The sequence below is a fragment of the Odocoileus virginianus genome, chromosome 27 (genome assembly GCF_023699985.2).
Source record: "Odocoileus virginianus isolate 20LAN1187 ecotype Illinois chromosome 27, Ovbor_1.2, whole genome shotgun sequence".
Taxonomy (NCBI): Eukaryota; Metazoa; Chordata; class Mammalia; order Artiodactyla; family Cervidae; genus Odocoileus; species Odocoileus virginianus.
The window spans coordinates 25,653,846-25,672,075 of record NC_069700.1 but is presented as its reverse complement, the minus strand read 5'-3'; the positions used below and the strand labels follow the sequence as shown (position 1 = coordinate 25,672,075).

The following is an 18,230-nucleotide window of genomic DNA, read 5'->3' as shown; positions in this document are numbered from 1 at the left end:
CAAATAGATGTGGAAACAGTGACAGACTTTATTTTGAGGGGTTCCAAAATCACTGTAGATGGTGATTACAGCCATGAAATTAAAAGACGCTTGCTCCTTGGAAGAAAAGTTATGACCAACCTAGACAGCATATTAAAGAGCAGAGATGTTACTTTGCCAACAAAGGTCCATCTAGTGAAAGCTTTGGTTTTTCCAGTAGTCATGTGTGAATGTGACAGTTGGACTGTAAAGAAAGCTGAGTGCTGAAGAATTGATGCTTTTGAACTGTGGTGTTGGAGAAGATTCTTGAGAGTCCCTTGGACTGCAAGAAGATCCAACCAGTTCATCCTAAAGGAAATCAGTCCTGAATATTCATTGCAAGGACTGATCCTGAAGCTGGAACTCCAATACTTTGGCCACGTGATATGAAGAACTGACTCATTTGAAAAGACCCTGATGCTGGGAAAGAGTGAAGGTGGGAGGAGAAGGGGACAACAGAGGATGAGATAGTTGGATAGTATCACTGACTCAATGGACATGAGTTTGAGTAGACTCTGGGAGTTGGTGATGGACAGGGAAGCCTGGCATGCTGCAGTCCATGGGGTCACAAAGAGCTGGACATGACTGAGTGACTGAACTGAAGGGAGACTTTGCACCCAAGGGGCACTTGGCCATGTCTGGAGGCATTGTAGGTTGTTGTCACTGGTTGGGGTTGGGGGGATGCTCCTGGCCCCTAATGGATGGAGGCCAGGGATGCTGCTCACATCCTACAATGCTCAAGACGGCCCCCACGGCAAAGAATTATTCGGACCCAATGTTGAGAGCGTTGACATTGAGAAACTCTGACCTGGAGGTTCCACCTCTCTCTCTTTTTTTCTTATGAGTCTTTGGTTGAGGAAACCAGTCTCTGGAGGCCTTGCCGAGACCCCTGCTCTGAATGTGCTCCTTGTACCTTGTGATGTAGTTCAATATATCCTTCTGAACTCTGAATGTCATACAACTTGATTCAATCTCCCCACATCTTGTCAAGGTGGATCCTGTGCCCTGCCCCCCCCCCCACACACAGAGATGTGGTCCTCAGTGGTACCTCAGTGGTAGAACCCTCTGCCCACATTCAGCTGGGTCCCTGTGCTGTTGACCGTCCTGCCTCACACAGGGGGTCTGCTTATGGAAACCACTGCAGGAACCCTCTGGTCACAGGAGATGCATTAATGGAGGGCTTGGGCTCTCCTGGTGGCCCCATTTGACTTCCCCGTGCATCCTTCTCCCAAGAGGCCAAGTCATCCTCCAGCTTAAGCAAAACATTTGTCCTTTTGCGATTTTCAATCTGACACTAAGAAACTTGACATTTCAAAGCAGGTTCCAGGAATTTAAGTTATTCTTCATCACATTAGCCCTTAAAACAACCTGGAAGCTCTGGTTTCTGCAGTGGGCACTCTGTTCATTGGTCCCCAGATCCACACCAGGTATTTTGCACACACCCCACCCAGTGTCCCCCACCACTTGTCCAAAAGCAAGCTTCCTGCCGCACCAACACTTGAAGACAAAGCCATGGAGACAAAAGGGGATGACAAGACTCCTGCATTGTGAGCGAAACAGCTTAGGGCTCTACAATTTAGTTTTTAAGATGGGAGAGGCCCTCGCCCAATAATTGGACATGAAGTAAGACAGTCAACAACAGCAAGAGGTGAGAATTAACAGCAGAAGAACAAACAGGACTGTTTTAAAACCCCAATGGTCTGAGCCTATTGAGGGTGGAGATAAATAGCCTTACTCATGTAGCCCCAGGATTGTAATTGCTACCACCCATCATCAGAACTGAGGGCGTTTTTTAAGTTGATAGAGTAAGAAAGCAAGGGAGATGGAGCTTACAGAATGGAGACCTAACTGGTCTTCACTGCTCTGAGTGCTGAGGAGCAGAGGGAAAGAATAGCTTTGGCCCTTAAAAGGCTCCAATGGGCATACAGGCAGAATTCTAGTAGATCACGATGAATTTCCTTAATGAGGAAGGCCCCAAAGCAGGTGAACCGAATGCAATCTCAGAAAGCTTCCTGGAGGAGGTTGAAGAGGAGTAGCCAATACACTGGCCACCTGATGCAAAGAGCTGCCTCACTGGAAAAGACCCTGATGCTGGGAAAGACTGAAGGCAGGAGGAGAAGGGGACGACAGAGGAAGAGATGGCTGGATGGCATCAACGACTCAATGGACATGAGTTTGAGCAAGCTCCGGGAGATGGTGAAGGACAGGGAAGCCTGGCGTGCTGCAGTCCATGGGGTCACACAGAGTCAGACACGACTGAGCAACTGAAGAACAGCAACAAGCGAAGTAGAAGAGAGACGAAAGGACCCGGCCGCTCTGACCTGCTGGGAGTGTGTCCTGGACAGAAGGGTCCAGGGCGAGGGGAGCTGAGCTCGGATGCTCTTTGCAGCACATGAAGCATTCAAAACTGGTCCTCAGAGCAAGAGGGAACTGTGAAGACTTGAAGCAGGGGCGAGACGGAGGGTGATTTACATTTTGGAAAGGTTATTTTGGCGGAAAGCAGCAGGGAGAGGAGAGGAACAAGGCAGAGGTTGACTTAGCCGTTGGCGGTGACCCAGGCCAGCAAGGGAGAGTGTGCTCACAGCGGGTGGGGACCCAGTGGAGGGAGAGGGGATGACAGGATTATCTCTTTTCATCCTCCCCACACCCCCAGAGGTCAGAAACTTCCCTCTGTGGAGAGGCAGACTCCTGGAACTGTCAAGATTGGAGATGGTAAAGGAGCTGGATCTGAACCCAGCTCTGACTCCCAGCCCTAAGTCTGCCCCAGGCCACCAGGCCCATCCTTCATTTTATGTCTTCGAATTAAATTGTGCTCAACACAATCAGTGTGCAGGATGTAAGGCAGAAACACACAGTATGTTTTAGAAAGATTTCCATAAAGCAAAATTTCCAAGGGCATTGTGAGAGGAGAACCTGGTAACTCAGGAAGCTGGTGTTTCCAGGTGGGGATGGTAGAAGTTAGATTCCAGCCGCTGGGAGTACGGGAGACAGAGCTCCTGTCTCCTTCAGAAGGAATGACAGAGTCTGTCATTCCTGGGGCAGGTGTGGGGGCATCACCGGGCAGTGAACTGACCCCTTAGAAGGACTGTCTCTGACCTAGAGACTCATGGAAAGCAGAAAATCCTTTGGAAGAAAAGACCAGTGTGGGTGGCCTTCTTGGAAAGCACAGACCTGGGTCCTGCTGTCACAGAAGGGGTTTCCCTGGCAAAATCTGCCTCCATCAAACCCACCACCCAAGGGACTCTTATTGGAAAGCATGGCAGTGCTGTGGGCAGAGAAGAATGGTATGTTTCAGCCCCCCCCTCTCTCTCACACACACACACATACAAGCACACACACACAATCTTTGAAAATGTAAAAAGCAAGGGGAAAATGTCTCTTTGCACCATCTGGCTTGTTCTTTAAATAGCTCACTCCAAGAAAGAACTATGTTCTCCTTGCCTTAATTTATGTTCCTACCTTTCCCTTCCAATAGGCCTGCAGAAGTGAAGGAGGAGGAGGGGGCAGGCCTGAAGCCGTGCGAGGATTCGGCAATGGCTTTGGTATGCTGCTGCCTACACAGCAGTATTTAACCCAATTACAGGATAATAAGGGCTCAGACAAATTATCTGCAAATAGATATGTCTATATGTAAACCCTCGCATTTGGAACATGCGTCTGGGGCCAAAGAAAAGTTAAGTGCTTAGCCAGAGAAGGACTGAGCTGAGCTTACAGCTTTTTTTCCCCCCAGCCCTGTATATGGAGATATTTGAGTTAGATAAATAAGAAATCCCAGGTACAGACTAGACAGTCCGGCCTTGAAGCTGTCCAGATGAACAGTTTGGTTCTGAGACTGTTGCTATGGCGGGTGGAGGGGGGTTGTCAGTGCCTGCCCAGTGACCCAGGGGATGGAGGGGCTCTGCCGCTTGGCCCAGCGTGGCCCTCACATGGACTGCAAGCCCTCACCCCACCAAGGCTGCCCGCCCCCTCCCAGAGTCTCTAGATGGATCTCCCCAGAGAAATACTCACGAGCTGTCCCCAGTGGACTGGCTTCAAGCTTTGTAAGCAAAGGCAGTGGGCTGGACTGGAAGGGCATGGGGACAAAAGTGGCAAGTGCAAAGCAGCTGAAGTTTGCATTTTACGGTTTTAAACAATCTACCAATGTCGCAAGAGCTTAAGAATTTCACTTTACAGTAGAGCAGGAAACTGAGGTCCAGAGAGAACTGACTTGCTCAGGCCACCCAGCTGGCCAGTGGGGAAGCTGAGACAGAACCCAGGCTCCTGGGCCCCAGTGCCAGGCCCTCTGAAGGACCCATGCTGCCCTCGAAACATGGTTGGGGTGATTGAAAACGGTTCTGGGCAACATGACTCTGTTCTGAGAACACAATTTAAGTGAGAAACCGGAATACACTTTCTTTTGTTTTTTCCTAATCATTTACGCCTAGAGTAAAAATATTTTAAATATGGGGTACATGATGTATGGGCTTCACTGGTGGCTCAGTGGAAATGAATCTGACTGCCAGTGCAGGAGACGTGGGTTCAGTCCCTGGGCTTGGAAGGTGCTCTGGAGAAGGAAACGGCAACCCACTCCAGTATTCTTGCCTGAGAAATCCCATGGACAGGGGAGCCTGGTGGGCTTCAGTCCATGGGGTTGCAAAAGAGTTGGACACAACTTAGTGACTAAACAACATATGTACAATAAAAGTAGTGGTTGCATGAGGCAAAATTCTTTTGTTACCATGTCAGGGGCATGTTTGCATGTTTGTGTGTGTGTGTGATTGCATGTGTGTGTAGTTGCATGTGTGTGTGTGTGTGTGTGTGTGTATGAATGGGTGCTCCCCTTCCACCCAGCGCTATGATGTGTGAACTATCCTATGGGTGTAACAGTTCACACCTCCAGCACGTGTCTCCATCTGCCCCACTGCGGCTTGCCTGCCCAGAGTTCTCTCCATTATGATATATTCTGCCGCACCTTAAAAACTGTTTTCTTTAGACGGGCTGTTTGCTGTTTTATATGGGGCAATTGACACCAGCCCACATCTAGGCCTTGGAAAATAGTTTTGGTTCCCAGAGAGAGGGAGGCAGGGCAGCTTTAACAGTCCTCCCAGCGGTCGGGCTTCTCCTGCTAAAGACACCTTGACAGTTTCCCCTGTCATTTCCAGGAATGTCTTAGATCAGTTTGAACATCTCTCAGGCTTTGAGGATGGTCATGGCAGGGTCTGGGGGTAGGCTGGAGGTGGTAGGGGATGGTGGGGGAGAGGAGGAGAGAGGGAACAAATCCAGAGGCCCAGGCTCAAAAGTCCCCCAACCTGAACTCTGGCAAGACGACCCCACCCCCCAAATCTGCCCAGGCCTCCTCCTGCTGGCTTCTACCACCTGCTTTTAGTTCCAGAGTTTTCAGCGCATTTCAGTTTCCAGAGAGCAGGCCCGCAGCTGAACATGGAGCAGGCCGGAATGGTAGAAAGACCGGGGTGCTGTGTTTGTAGACAGGAGGCCTGGTTTTTGTCGGGCGTGAGGAGGTACCCAGGTGTTTTCGTGTAGCCCCCAGTGCAGGCCTGGCTGGCTGGAGTGGATTTCAGTTCTCCTTTGCCAAACTACACTTTTGAGAGGTGTCAGATATCGAAAACCTCTCCCCCAAGCCAAAGCAAGCATTTGGGGGAGGAGAGACCCAGGAGGGGGGCTAGGGACGGTAAGAGAAGATGCCGGTTTAAAAATAAAAAGGAAAAAGCAAAAGCAGAAAGAAAAGTCCCTTCACATAGTGTTCCAAGTTGGCTGTTTCTTTTTAAAATAATTGGTTAAGCCGTGCATAAAGCCAGGTAAGTCTGCTCTGCATTGCAAAGGAGCCCGGGCAGACCGTTCTTCCTGGCGCGGCTGGGGTTTGGGGAAACAGAGCTCTGCAGGACAAGGGAAGGGGCTGTGTCTGGTGACCCAAGGTGACCTGTCCCTTAAGGGACAACCAGGGGGAGAGAAGTGGCAAGAGAGGGTGTAAGGAAAGTCCTGGAAGGGAGGGAAGGGTGCAGAGAGGAGGAAAGGAAGGGGAGAGGGAGATAAAGGAGGAGGGGGTAAAGGCGAGGGTGGGGACATGTCTCAGGGCCCCTGCCTGCAGGATAGGACCCCAGCTAGATCTCGTGCGTGCAAGCCTCCTCCAAGCCTCAGTCCTTAAAAATCACTAACTGTTGACTGCTGCCCTTTCCATAGGGTTCAGAATTCTTCCCTCTAATGACTCATGTGAAAGCATAAAATTAAGACATTCTGGGAAGCCAAAGGAATCTGGTTTAAAATGTGTGTTTGGGGAATGGAAGGCATTAAAAGAATGCTCGTGTCTGGACCATTCTGTTGTTTTCCTCTCTTGTTTTCTCTTCAAATTAATGAATGAGTCACGGTCATCTTTAGGCCCGTAAAATGCTGCAGAAGGGAGCGTCGGGGACGCTGGGGAGCCGACCGTCTCATTTTCTCTGGCTTTTCCGACTCTTCAGACCTGCTGCTGTTTCCCTTTTCCTCTTTCTCTGTCTCCTGAGAAAGTCTCCTTCCCATTAATAAGCGACACAACTCAAGCCCCCTTCTCCTCCCTCCTCCCGGCCCCAGGACCAGACCGCCCACCTTGAATAAAATCGAGCCAAGTTACAGGGATGTGCAGCCGGCTTCTCCCAGGCCAAACCCACACCTCACCGGGGAGGGTCTCGCTGGAGCCCAGATGCTCACAACCTTCCAACAGCTCACAGCCTTCCAACCTTCTGCCTTCCAGCAACTCCCCAAACCAAGGGCACCCCTTGGAGGGGGGCAGGAGCAGGACTGGCCCTACTCCATCAGAGGGTTAGAGAACAATCCCTTAGCTTCTAGAAAGTGCAGGAAATGTCTCTCTCCTGTATCTTAAAGACACTTCCATCCAAGTCCACTCTCTGGACCTCTTCTCCCAGCTACTAAGACTGCCCCCTGCCCCCAGGCATCACTCAGCCACTGGGCAGTTCAGAAATAGTCCCCATGGACTGTAGCTCGCCAGGCTCCTCTGTCCATGGGACTTTCCAGGCAAGAATACTGGAGTGGGTTGTCATTTCCTTCTCCAGGGGATCTTCCCGACCCAGGGATCGAACTGGCATCATTGCATCTCTTGCATTGCACAGATTCTTTACCGCTAAGCCACCAGGGAAGCCCCAGAAATAGTCCACGTTCCATAATTATTCCTCAAGGGAGCCTCTTCTTTCCTCTGCCTCCACAGAAACACCTCTTCCCTTACGGCTGGTGTCAGGAATGACTCTGATAACCCAAGGGGAAGAGGCAGGTCTCACACCTGAACAGCCCCATCGAGGATTCCTTAGTAGAGCCTCCCCAAAGCCCTGTGTCGTTACTGCTGATGACATCCTGGGCCTGCCTCCTGCGCAGGGGCCCTAATCTTGCTGATCGGCTTCTGCAGCCTCTTAGCTTCTCTGGGGATGGGAGGGTGAGGGGACCACAGACTTATTTTATGGAACACCTACCAAGCACCCAGATTTACATCTCTCTTTTTTAAACATTAATACAATTTGGTAATGAGTTTGAGGTCCTTTAGATTTTTTGACCACACCCTGTGGCATTCGTGATCTTAGTTCCCTGACCAGGGATCGAACCCATACCCCCTGCTTTAGAAACTCGGAGTCTTAACCACCAGGGAAGTCCCCAGATTTTATGCCACAGACCCTGAAATTGCATCACAGAGGCCTGTGAGCCATGTGGAGATTGATGAGGAGCCCAAGCAAGGTCACCTGCCTGGTTCACACCTGGCCTTGTCAGCCTGCAGGGCAGGAGCCGCTTGCCTCCTGGGAGCTCAGAGGCATCTTCCCAAGCTCTGACTTATTGTTCTTCAGAAGATAGAACTGGTAGCATCCAGAGCCCACTGTCCTCAGGGACCCAGCCCACAGACTTGGCCCAAGGAGCACATCTTGGAGCTGAAATCGGGCCTCTGTACACTGGTACCAAACTCAATCTCAGAGTTTTGGGTGACGTAGAAGAGACCCCCACAGAAACCTGCTCAGTTTCAATCTTAGCTCAAGGCCTGGCAGCCTTTTTGCCAGTATCAGACCTGCTGCGGAGGATGTTGGGGGAGAGGACGTGGGGGGCAAAAACCCTCCCCTTCTCTCTCCCACTCTCCCTATTCCAGCAGATCTCCAAAACCCTTTGTGTTGCTGTGTCCAACATTTACAAAGAACATTTATGCCTTATTACCAAGTTGCCCTGCAACAACTATGTAAATGATTAAATATGTATCAGATTCCCCACGCTGTAAGTTTGATCTAATTACAACACTGCAATTCTACATACATCTATTCTGTTTTTCTAGATTCTTGCCTGTTGAGTATAGTCATTTGCTCAAAATAAATTGAGGGAACACTGTTTACATATGCCAGTTGCAGAGCCAGGAGAGAAAAGCTGATGTTTATGCAAGTTGTGATTATAAAATAATGACTGTGTTTTTTCAGCAAACAGACTAGGACTCCAAAGACATTCCACTGGAAAGCTCCCTCCTGTTCCAGGGAGGCTGCCATTGCTCAAGTACCGTGTGGCATCGCTTTTGGAATGGCCTTCAGAGTCCATTTGTGTGGGCCACGGGGAAAAAAAATAAACCACTCCACCCTACCTCGTTATTGACCGAAAAATTCTATTACCCTGTTTGATTACTCACCTAATTCCCTGGGATGGGCCTCAAATGGCTTTCAATTGCTTCTAAATATCAGATCAAGCCTCAAATAATGAGAACTAGCAATCTTTGGAGGACATTTCCAAGAATGCTGAGCAGACTCCGGGAGCCATTCCAAAGAACTGCAATCCCAGCAGTGGGGTTGGAGGGTGAGGCCAGCGTTGAACTGAGCCTTGAAGGGCAGAGAAGCTCTGAGTGACGATGCAAGCCCTCAGCAATTTACCAAGTGTTTTTCCCACCTATTCTTTCTTTGCAGTCTCACAATCAGGGCAGGTGTTATGATGATCACTCTATGATATATGAGGACTTTAAAGCCCAGAGGAAATCTTATGTCTTAGTTACAAAACTTGCAAATAAATAATAGAATCAGGACTTGAAATCAAGGCTTAATGTGCCTGCATGCACAGCACCCACCATCCCCCTATGCCCCACAGCCTCTCAGGAAGCAGAAGCTAGTTAGCTGGGCCACCTGGAGGAGACGGTTCCTACAGGAGGAGAGGTAGAAGGCCAGGCCAAGGGAACAAGTTGAGCTGGCTTCTGGGAGGTCTTCAGAGCAGATCAACAAGCATGGCAGACACTGATGCTGTAGTTACTGGCTAGAGACCAGTGCTGGGGACCACACAGGTCCTGCAGCCTGACATGTTTTCTCCAGACTCGGATGCCAACCCTGCAGGCTGGCTCACTAAACATCTGCTCCCCTGCCTTCCTGAATACTAGGATCTGACCTATTATAGCCAGAGTTTCTGATGATGGCCGAGGTATGCCAAGTGGTGGTTCACATAGAAGGTGTGGAAGACAGCCGTGAGCAAGGTGAGGTTGCTACTGGATGTGGGGACATCGGATTCCCTGTAGGAGGCATTTGTTTTTTTTCTTCTGCAACCATCCTGAGTAGTCACTAACATCACAGGTGTGGAGTTTCTATAGAAATTGTCCTGTGGCGTGGATGGGTGTTGCCTCAGTCTGCATGGTTCCTGGGGATAGGCTGAGGGGACTACAGACCTATTTTATGTTACATCTGGTTGTTACATTTTATGTTACATCTGGTTCCCTGGCCTTCCAACACATTTTATAAACTCTCCAATATTCTCTGATACGTCCTTTTTCTAAAAAAATTTTTTTAATTAAAAAATTTCTTATTGAGGTATAGTTGATTTACAAAGTTGTGTTAGTTTCAAATGCAATGCAAAGTAAATCAGTTATACATATTCATGTGCTGTGCGTGCTCAGTCAGTCATGTCCAAATCTTTGCGACCCCATGGACTGTAGCCCACCAGGCTCCTCTGTCCATGAGATTCTCCAGGCAAGAATACTGGAGTGGGTTGCCATGCTCTCCTCCAGGTAATCTTACCGATCCAGGGATTGAACCTGTGTCTCCTGCATCTCTTGCATTGCAGGCAGATGCTTTATGCACTTGAGCCACCTGGGAAGCCCATACATATTCATATATTTATGCTAATAAATCCTTTTTCATGTGAATCAGCTAAAGTGGACTCTGTTGTCTGCAACCAAAACCAACTAAGCCCTCAGATCAATCCATCCTCCTGTTCATTGCACAGATTTTTCTCCAAACCATTTATTCAGCATTTACTGCATTGGCAGGTGGATTCTTTACCACCGGCACCATGTGGGAAGCTTGTGTTTTGCTGTATGTTTTTATTTGATATGACAATTGCCTTGTGACATAATTACTCCCACTTAGAGAACAAACTGAAGCTCAGAGAGGTTAAGAAACAGGCCACACAGCCAGATGTGGACAAGATTTTTAATTTGCCCACCATGCCATGGCCTAAAACTTGCAGGGTAGTTTTGAAGGACTGGTGGATTGGTAGAGAAATGAAGGCATGTGTGTCTTTTAGAGAGAAGAGGTCCAGTATGCCAGTCTGGGAGCATTTAAGGAGTCCTGGCTGCACAACTTTTAGAGGCCAAGGAAGTTAGAGGCCAAGGAGCTGAGGGAGGGACTGGAGAAGAGGCTAACTGAGGCCATTCTCCAGGGGAAGTCATTGGATATGTGCAATCTTTGGGTATGTCTTGTTTTCTAATCAGTGATTAATTTTGTTAAAAGGGGACCAGATTCCTGCAAATTGAGACCTATTTATTTTTTGGTGATGCTGAGTGGCATGTAGGATCTTAATTCCCCAACCAGGGATCAAACCTGTGCCCCCTGCAGTGGAAACAAGGAGTCCTAACCACCGGATCACCAGTGATGTCCTGACACCTATTTTAAAAACCCTGGGAGGGCTCATTATTCCCAGGACAGTTATATAACTTTTTTGTTTGTTACAGAGAGCCTTCTGCAATCATGCTGGCCCCTGAGTTCTCCTTTGCATTGATAATTCCAGATTTTCACAACCAGGGACCACATGGGGCCACTTTCCTCCTCTGGAGTCTTGCCCAAGCCCTCCCCTTTGCTCTCTGGAAAAAACGACTGAGGCTAGAGGTGTGTTAGTATTTTCCTTCCAAAACTTGCCTTCTCCTTGAAGCAGGTGAAAATTCTCATGTTTCTGGAACAAGGATCTTGAAAACCCAGGGCTTGCTTCCTCTGATTAAGTGACAAGGAACTGAAAATATGGAAAGCAAAGATTTACGTCAATAGGCGGTGTGTCCTCAATCCTGGTTTCTTCCTCCAGAGCCCCTGCCCAGCGGGTGGGCTGGCCGACAGTCAGAGCGGCACTTCCGGCAGCCGGCTGCCCTGGGGCAGCCCTTGGGAGGCCACTTCCCCCAGTGAGCCTCATCACTCCCTTGCCCCCTCACCTCTTTCGTGGGCTTTACTTCCCTCACTCCCTTACTCTCTCGCCCCTCACTTTCTGAGTCTCTTTAGCTCTACCCTCTTGTCCCTCCCTTCCAAACACTCTCATCCCCATCACATCCCTTAGTCTTCCAATGACTCCCTTACTCCTTGGGCCTTTCACCCCCCAGCCTCCTCATCCTTCACCTCCCTCATCCTTCACTGCTCACACCAGCTCCCTTGGCTTCCCTGCACCTTGGGCCCTCCACTGGGCTACTTTCCCCTTCATCTGTAATCTTCTGTTAGAAGCAATACACTAAAGCCAACTTCTTGAAGATTCTGGCTATGATCATTTCTACTGCAATTTTTAGAAAACCCAGCTCAAAAATGACCTGTGAAAGTCGCTCAGTCATGTCTGACTCTTTGTGACCCCATGGACTGGAGCCCACCAGGCTCCTCTGTCCATGGGATTCTCCAGGCAAGAGTACCGGAGTGGGTTGCCATTCCCTTCTCCAGGGAATCTTCCCAACCCAGGAATGGAACCCAGGTTTCCTGTGTTGCAGGCAGACTCTTTGCCATCTGAGCCAGCAAGGACGTCCAAAAAATGACCTGAAGAGTAAGGAAATAGTACATTAAGGAGTGGAAGTCCTGAATTGGTCAGCCCTCAGGAGTGGTTTGGTTAGGATTATGTTTCCATTTTTCTGTGATCTTCTTGGCTTGGCCCTTTTGGATGACTTGATTTCACTGAAGTGTGATTTTCTAGATGGTGGCAAAATAGCTGCAACAGTTCCAGGCTTCACATCCACACACCACACCATGGAGGGCAATAAATAGAGCTCTCCTGCCCCACCTCACCCCTAGATATTCAACATGAGTCCTATACTTCACTCTAATTGGGCCAACCTGCACCAGTCACTATGGCCAGGAGAAAGTCAGGCTCTCATTGGCTAAGGCCTAGGTTCCTTCCCACCCCTGAACAAATCACTGTGGTGAGGAGGATGAGACTGTGCTGCTTGGTTTATGGATGTGGGAGAGGGAATACTTCCCCTAACAGTGTTGCCTCATGTGGGAGAAGGCTGGAAGACCATCACATTGTCCACCTCCCCAGGGAGCTGATCTTAGATATAATCTGATCCAGGGAACATGGGTTTTAGGTCCTGACAGACCTGATTTGAAGTTCAAATCACTGAAGCTTGAAACATTTGGTCAACTACTCTCAGGTTAAGAAAGATTTAATAAGTCACTTAACCACAATGAGCCTTAGTTTTTTCAGCTGTAAAATGGGCATAATCCTGCCTACCTTCCAGAGAAGTAATATATGCCGATCTGTGTGATGTCTGGACACCATGGGCATCTGTAGGTGGTAGTAATAACACAGATGTTTTAAGCTCCTGAGCTCAGGCAGTCTCTGTCCCCTGCCCACCCCGCTACTGCCCCTTGCTGGAAGGAAGAAGCCCTTTGAGTTGCATTTGAGCCAGTGAAAGAGAAAGTCTCTCAGTTCTGTCTGACTCTTTGCGACCCCAAGGACTGGAGCCCGCCAGGCTCCTCTGTCCATGGGGATTCTCCAGGCAATAATACTGGAGTGGGTTGCCATATCCTCCACCAGGGGATCTTCCCAACCCAGAGATGGAACCCAGGTCTCCCACATTGCAGGTGGATTCTTTACTAGCTGAACCAACAGGAAGCCCAAGAATACTGGAATGGGTACCCTATCCCTTCTCCAGCAGATCTTCCTGACCCAGGAATTGAATCCGGGTCTCTGGCATTGCAGGCGAATTCTTTACCAACTGAGCTACCATGGAAGCCAGAGGCCAATACAAAAAGCCTCAGGGAACCCTCTGAACCTTTCCAGTCCTCTGGCATCTGGTGAGTCAGGGACCATGGAGACAGAGCTGATCCCCTCATCTGCTACCTCAGGGCATCCAGAGAGAGGTTATTCCATGGGACACGCTTAGAACTCACAGGCATGAGACTTTGAAAACCACGCTTGCTTCTAAAGTACCAAATGAGGTTCTGGGAAGAAATAAAGGAGCAGTCTTTAGCCTGTACATGGATATCATGCTTCAGTAGTGAGATGGGCTTTGGGTTTGGGCAACCCTGGTTCCAGTTCCTGCATGGGTTTATTGTGAAGACTGAGTACAGTAAAGCATACAATTAACCTATGACTATGTCATGGAATAAAAGATTACAGATAAGTTATTTTTAATTATGAACGAATGCAAACAAAATATTTGTATTTGAAGGGTCTCTCTTCATTACATCTCTAATATTCTAGTATCTTTTTTTTTTATTAAATCTGGAGTTTATTGAGTTTTATAGAATGCTCATACTATCTTCTCAGTTCATTGGAGTTGCATCAACATGTATTCATTCAACCAAGATTTACTGAGCACTTACCAGTGACAGGTACTCTGCCAGAAGCTGGAAATGCCATGAGCTGCCGTGTACGGTTGTGTAAGCTGTGCACTGTACCGTTTGGAGTGTCCGGTCACATCTCAATGTTTGTAAGTGAGCCCCCACTCCCGGAACTGTGCTGTGCACAACCTGTATGGCCACACAAAGTGCTCTACACTCTGTTCAAATCATCCATCATTATATAACTGAAAACTCAGATTCATGTAGCAATGAAAAAGTAAGGAATACAATGAGATTTTTATCAAAGGAGGGCTTGGAGGGAGGGCCAAACCATGCAGGACCTTATTGATTGGGTTAAAAAAACTGGGTTAAAAACTCAAAGCCTGAGTTTTTTATTCCTGAAGCAACGAGAAACCAAGGAGGATTTTTTAAAAGGGGAGCCACACGATCAGATCTGCATTAAAAAGAAAATCCCGCTGATTGACATGGAGAGAATGCATTATCAAAAGTGCAGAGACAGAATCGTCTGTGAGGCTTTTATGGGAGAGACATGGTCATGGTTTAGATTAGGATGGCAGGAAAAACAGAAAGGAGGGACACATTCACAAGTTGACAAGTGCTAGGTTGGGAGGGGACAGGGAGGACTCAGTGGAGAATGGTGAGGAGTTTTTCTGAGAGAAGCCTGGGAGGAAGCTCATGTTTGCCAGACTTCCTAATAAGATCTGTGAAGGTCTTTACGCACATCCTTGTATTCCCACGCAGCTGAAGGCTGTTGTTCAGTCACTCAGCCGTGTCCAACTCTGCAACCCATGGACTGCAGCTCACCAGGCATCCCTGTCCTTCACCATCTCCTGGAGCCTGCTCAAACTCATGTCCATTGAGTTGGCGATGCCATCCAAGCATCCTGTCCTCTGTCGTCCCCTTCTCCTCCTGCCTTCAATCTTTCCCAGCATCAGGGTCTTTTCCAATGAGCTAGCTCTTCACATCAGGTGCCAAAGTATTGTACCTTTAGCTTCAGCATCAGTCCTTCCAATGAGTATTCAGGACTGATTTCCTTTAGGATTGACTGTTTTGATCTCCTTGCAGTCCAAGGGACTCTCAAGAGTCTTCTCCATCACTATAGCTCAAAAGCATCAATTCCTAGGTGTTCTACCTTTTTTATGGTTCAACTCTGACCTCCATACTTGACTACTGGAAAAACCATAGCTTTGACTATATGGACCTTTGTCGGCAACGTAATGTCTCTGCTTTTTAATACGCAGCTGAGAGACCTGAGATTTAATGGGCGAGCAGGCCGAGAGGAGTATGGAAGGAAGCTTGGGGGCAGAACCCCAACCCAACAGCCCTGCTCAGAAAGACGCTATGATCTCAGTGAGTTCAGGATCATGCCTCTGTCATGATCCGTGCTGAGAGCCTCCAACTGAGCAGCAATCCTCACCCACAGGTGACAGCAAAGCCAGCATCTGAATTCCCCAAAGTGCCTTTATGGAATCCTGCCCAGGGTGATGGAAAGATGAGTCAACCCCAGGCACCAGAAGTCTGGGAGGATTGAACCAGCCTCAGGAGTTTACCTGTTGGAAAGCCTGTTATTAGACTCCTTAAGGGCCTTAATCCAGCCCGCAGAGGCGCACCCTACCTGTATGCAAATCTCCTTTCTATCCTTTACTCTGGGGCCATTAGTCACTCATGTCTCCTGGCCTCCAAATGTAGTTCTGCTCCGCAGAAATGACATGCAGTGGAGCTGGCACCTCCGAGGACAAAGGTCACACACAGATCAACTGCTCTGCTTCTCTACCACAAGCTTTGACAGAGGACCACTGCTCAGGACCCGGCAGACAGGTCACCTTCTCCTGGACAAAGACCGGACCTCTGAGCACCTCTTTTTCTAAAGCTCAGCTGTGGAGATGCAGACTTAAGCTTAAGAGCTGGGCTGGGTATAGGGGGGCTACTGGGTGCTAGATAACCCAATGGATGATATTTCCAAAATGGCCTGCACTCTGGCACCTCCGGGGAAAGAAAAACTCCAACTGTCAGAGCCACTCTTTACCAACAAGTTCAATCTCTAGGAAAGAATGACAGTAAGATATAGGCTTTCAATGAGAGTCCAAAGCACTTGCCTTTTATTGTGTATTATTTATCAATTCATTTGTTTGCTCATTCACTTACTCAATCATTCAGAAAACATGCTGGAGCACCACATTTGTGCTGTGTAGCGTGCTGGAGAGAATGGGTGAGTGGAGGGAGCAGGGCTTGTATCTTAGCACATTGTAAACTGAACAGCCTCTCTGCCAAAGGTCTGTAAATTTCCACCTGCTGGCCAGATGTGTCCCTGTCCCCGTTCCCAGCCTTGAGGAAAGGTGACTTTTGATGTTTTAAATGAGCAGTACAGTCTTTAGTATAATAAATAGCCACCCAGTAAGAATAAGGGATGCTTTTGGAATATGTAGCCAAAGAAAATATCAACTGCGAACTCAAGACCCTACAGCTAGGGACTTGCCTGGTGGACCAGGGGTTAAGAATCCACCTTCCAATGCTGGGGACGTAGGTTCAATCCCTGGTCAGGGAACCAAGATCCCATATGCTGGAGGACAACTAAGCTGGTGCGTCACAACTACTGAAGCCAATACACCACAGCTAGAGAGTCCCTGTGCCACAACAAAGGATCCTGAACTGTGCAATGAACCTGCATGCTGCAACTAACACCCAGCACAGTGAAATAAACACATATGTTTTTCAAAGAGACCCCATGACCAGGTTTCTAGAATGGATTATTAAGGGAGGGCTTTGCCTATACCTAGAGAAAGTGAAACGAAAGTGAAAGGGTTAGTCACTCAGTCGTGTCAGACTCTTTGTGACCCCCATGGGCTGTAGCCTGCCAGGCTCCTCTGTCCATGGGATTCTTCAGGCAAGAATCCTGGAGTGGATAGCCATGCCCTCCTCCAGGGGATCTTCCCAACCCAGGAATGAACCCATATCGCCTACATTGCAGGCAGACTACCATTTGAGCCCCCAGGGAAGCCCCATATCTAGAGAAGCAAGTAGTAAAAAGAATATCTAATACTTGGGTTTTCCAAGCTCTGTCAAGCCTCATGATCACCCTATGAAATGGGTACCATGGTTACTTCAACTCTGCAGGTGAGGTTTAGTGGGGCAGAGAGAGGTTAAACAGCTTGCCTGGTGAGTGATTAAAACACACAGCCCAACTCACTCTGAGAGGGCCCAGCAGCAGGGCCTGGGCCCTAACCACTGCACTGCACTCTCTCCCCCCAAGTGCTTCCTGGAAGGAGCCTGACCCTCTGGGAGCAAGTATGTCAGTCCATCCACACTGTCTTCCTTGGCTGAGTTCCAGGATAAGCACATCAGTAGAAGAGATTGTATTTCAGGACGAGACTGAGAACTCTATCCACTTGCTGGAACAGTTGGGTGGGAGGGTGACTGTTTGAACCACTGTCTTCACGGGGATGCAGTGACTGGATGGGTGTCAACCCAGAGGGCACTTTCTAGAGGAGAGCCACACTCCAGAACGTTGGGACCAAGCGTTCTGGCAAAGTTGCGCCCAGCTCTGTCCTGATGAGTGTTTCCATCGGCGGCTTGGATGACAAGTGGAGTGGCTGTCTCTATGTGCCAATAGAGGCCAGGTGGGGAGCCAGAGGGCCATGGAAATCTCTTGTCTTTCAAGCTGGTGGTCTCCCTGGAGGAGGAGGAAGAGGGGAGGTGAGTAGCAGCTTTGATGAGACAACTTTCGGAAACAAAGGCAGTCACCACTTAGCATAAGGGGGCATTTACTGGAAGGTTGATGCTGGCTGGATCCAGTGAGGATACTGGATTTGCGGTCTCCTGTCCAAGTCCTAGACACTCTGGAGCCTGGGGTTCAAATCCCATAAGACCTGACTGAGTCAGCGGAAAGGGTGTCTCACTCAGCCTGTAGGCGATTTCTGGTGACTGGATCTCTCAGCAGTGATGCAGACATGAGATCTGTAAGCAGAGGCGAGGTTGGGACAGGGGGTCAGCCCGGACGGCTTGGCTTGCCCCACTACCCTGACTCCTGAGAATGCCTGCAAGTCTCCTGCTCAATCCGCTCCAAAGCCTCGGCCCAAAGACAACTGGGTCACTGCCATTTGCAGATTAGCAGGAATTAGTTTATGGTTCCCAGTCTGTAGAAGTGTAGAATGGAGAGCAGGTAGTATATTTTTTCTATACAGTTAAAGAACTAACCAGGGCATTGGCTGCCATCAGGGTCCTGCAAAGCCAGCCGGGGGGAGGTATCAGATCCCGGTGCTGCTGTGACCAAACACCCTCAACCCTGTGGCTTGAAGCAACACCAGTGGTTACCTCCAGTCCCCTAGGTCAGAGGTCCAACACAACATGGCTCATCCGAGGGCCTCAAGGCCAAAGTCAAGGTGTCCGTTGATTTAGCTCTATGTAGACCCTGGGGGCGGTTCACTTTCAGGATCATTTAGGTTGCTGGCAGAGTCCAGTTCC

At 49.0% G+C, this 18,230-nt stretch overlaps 1 long non-coding RNA gene across 1 annotated transcript; it reads right to left on the bottom strand.

The window, feature by feature from the left end:
- Nucleotides 1-15,845: 15,845 nt before the first annotated feature.
- LOC139031538 (uncharacterized) lies at nt 15,846-17,745 on the bottom strand. Its single transcript, XR_011484036.1, has 2 exons — nt 17,535-17,745; nt 15,846-17,439 (listed from the first exon to the last, which is right to left on the bottom strand). It is a non-coding gene; the product is annotated as an uncharacterized lncRNA (long non-coding RNA).
- Between the last annotated feature and the right edge of the window lie 485 nt (nt 17,746-18,230).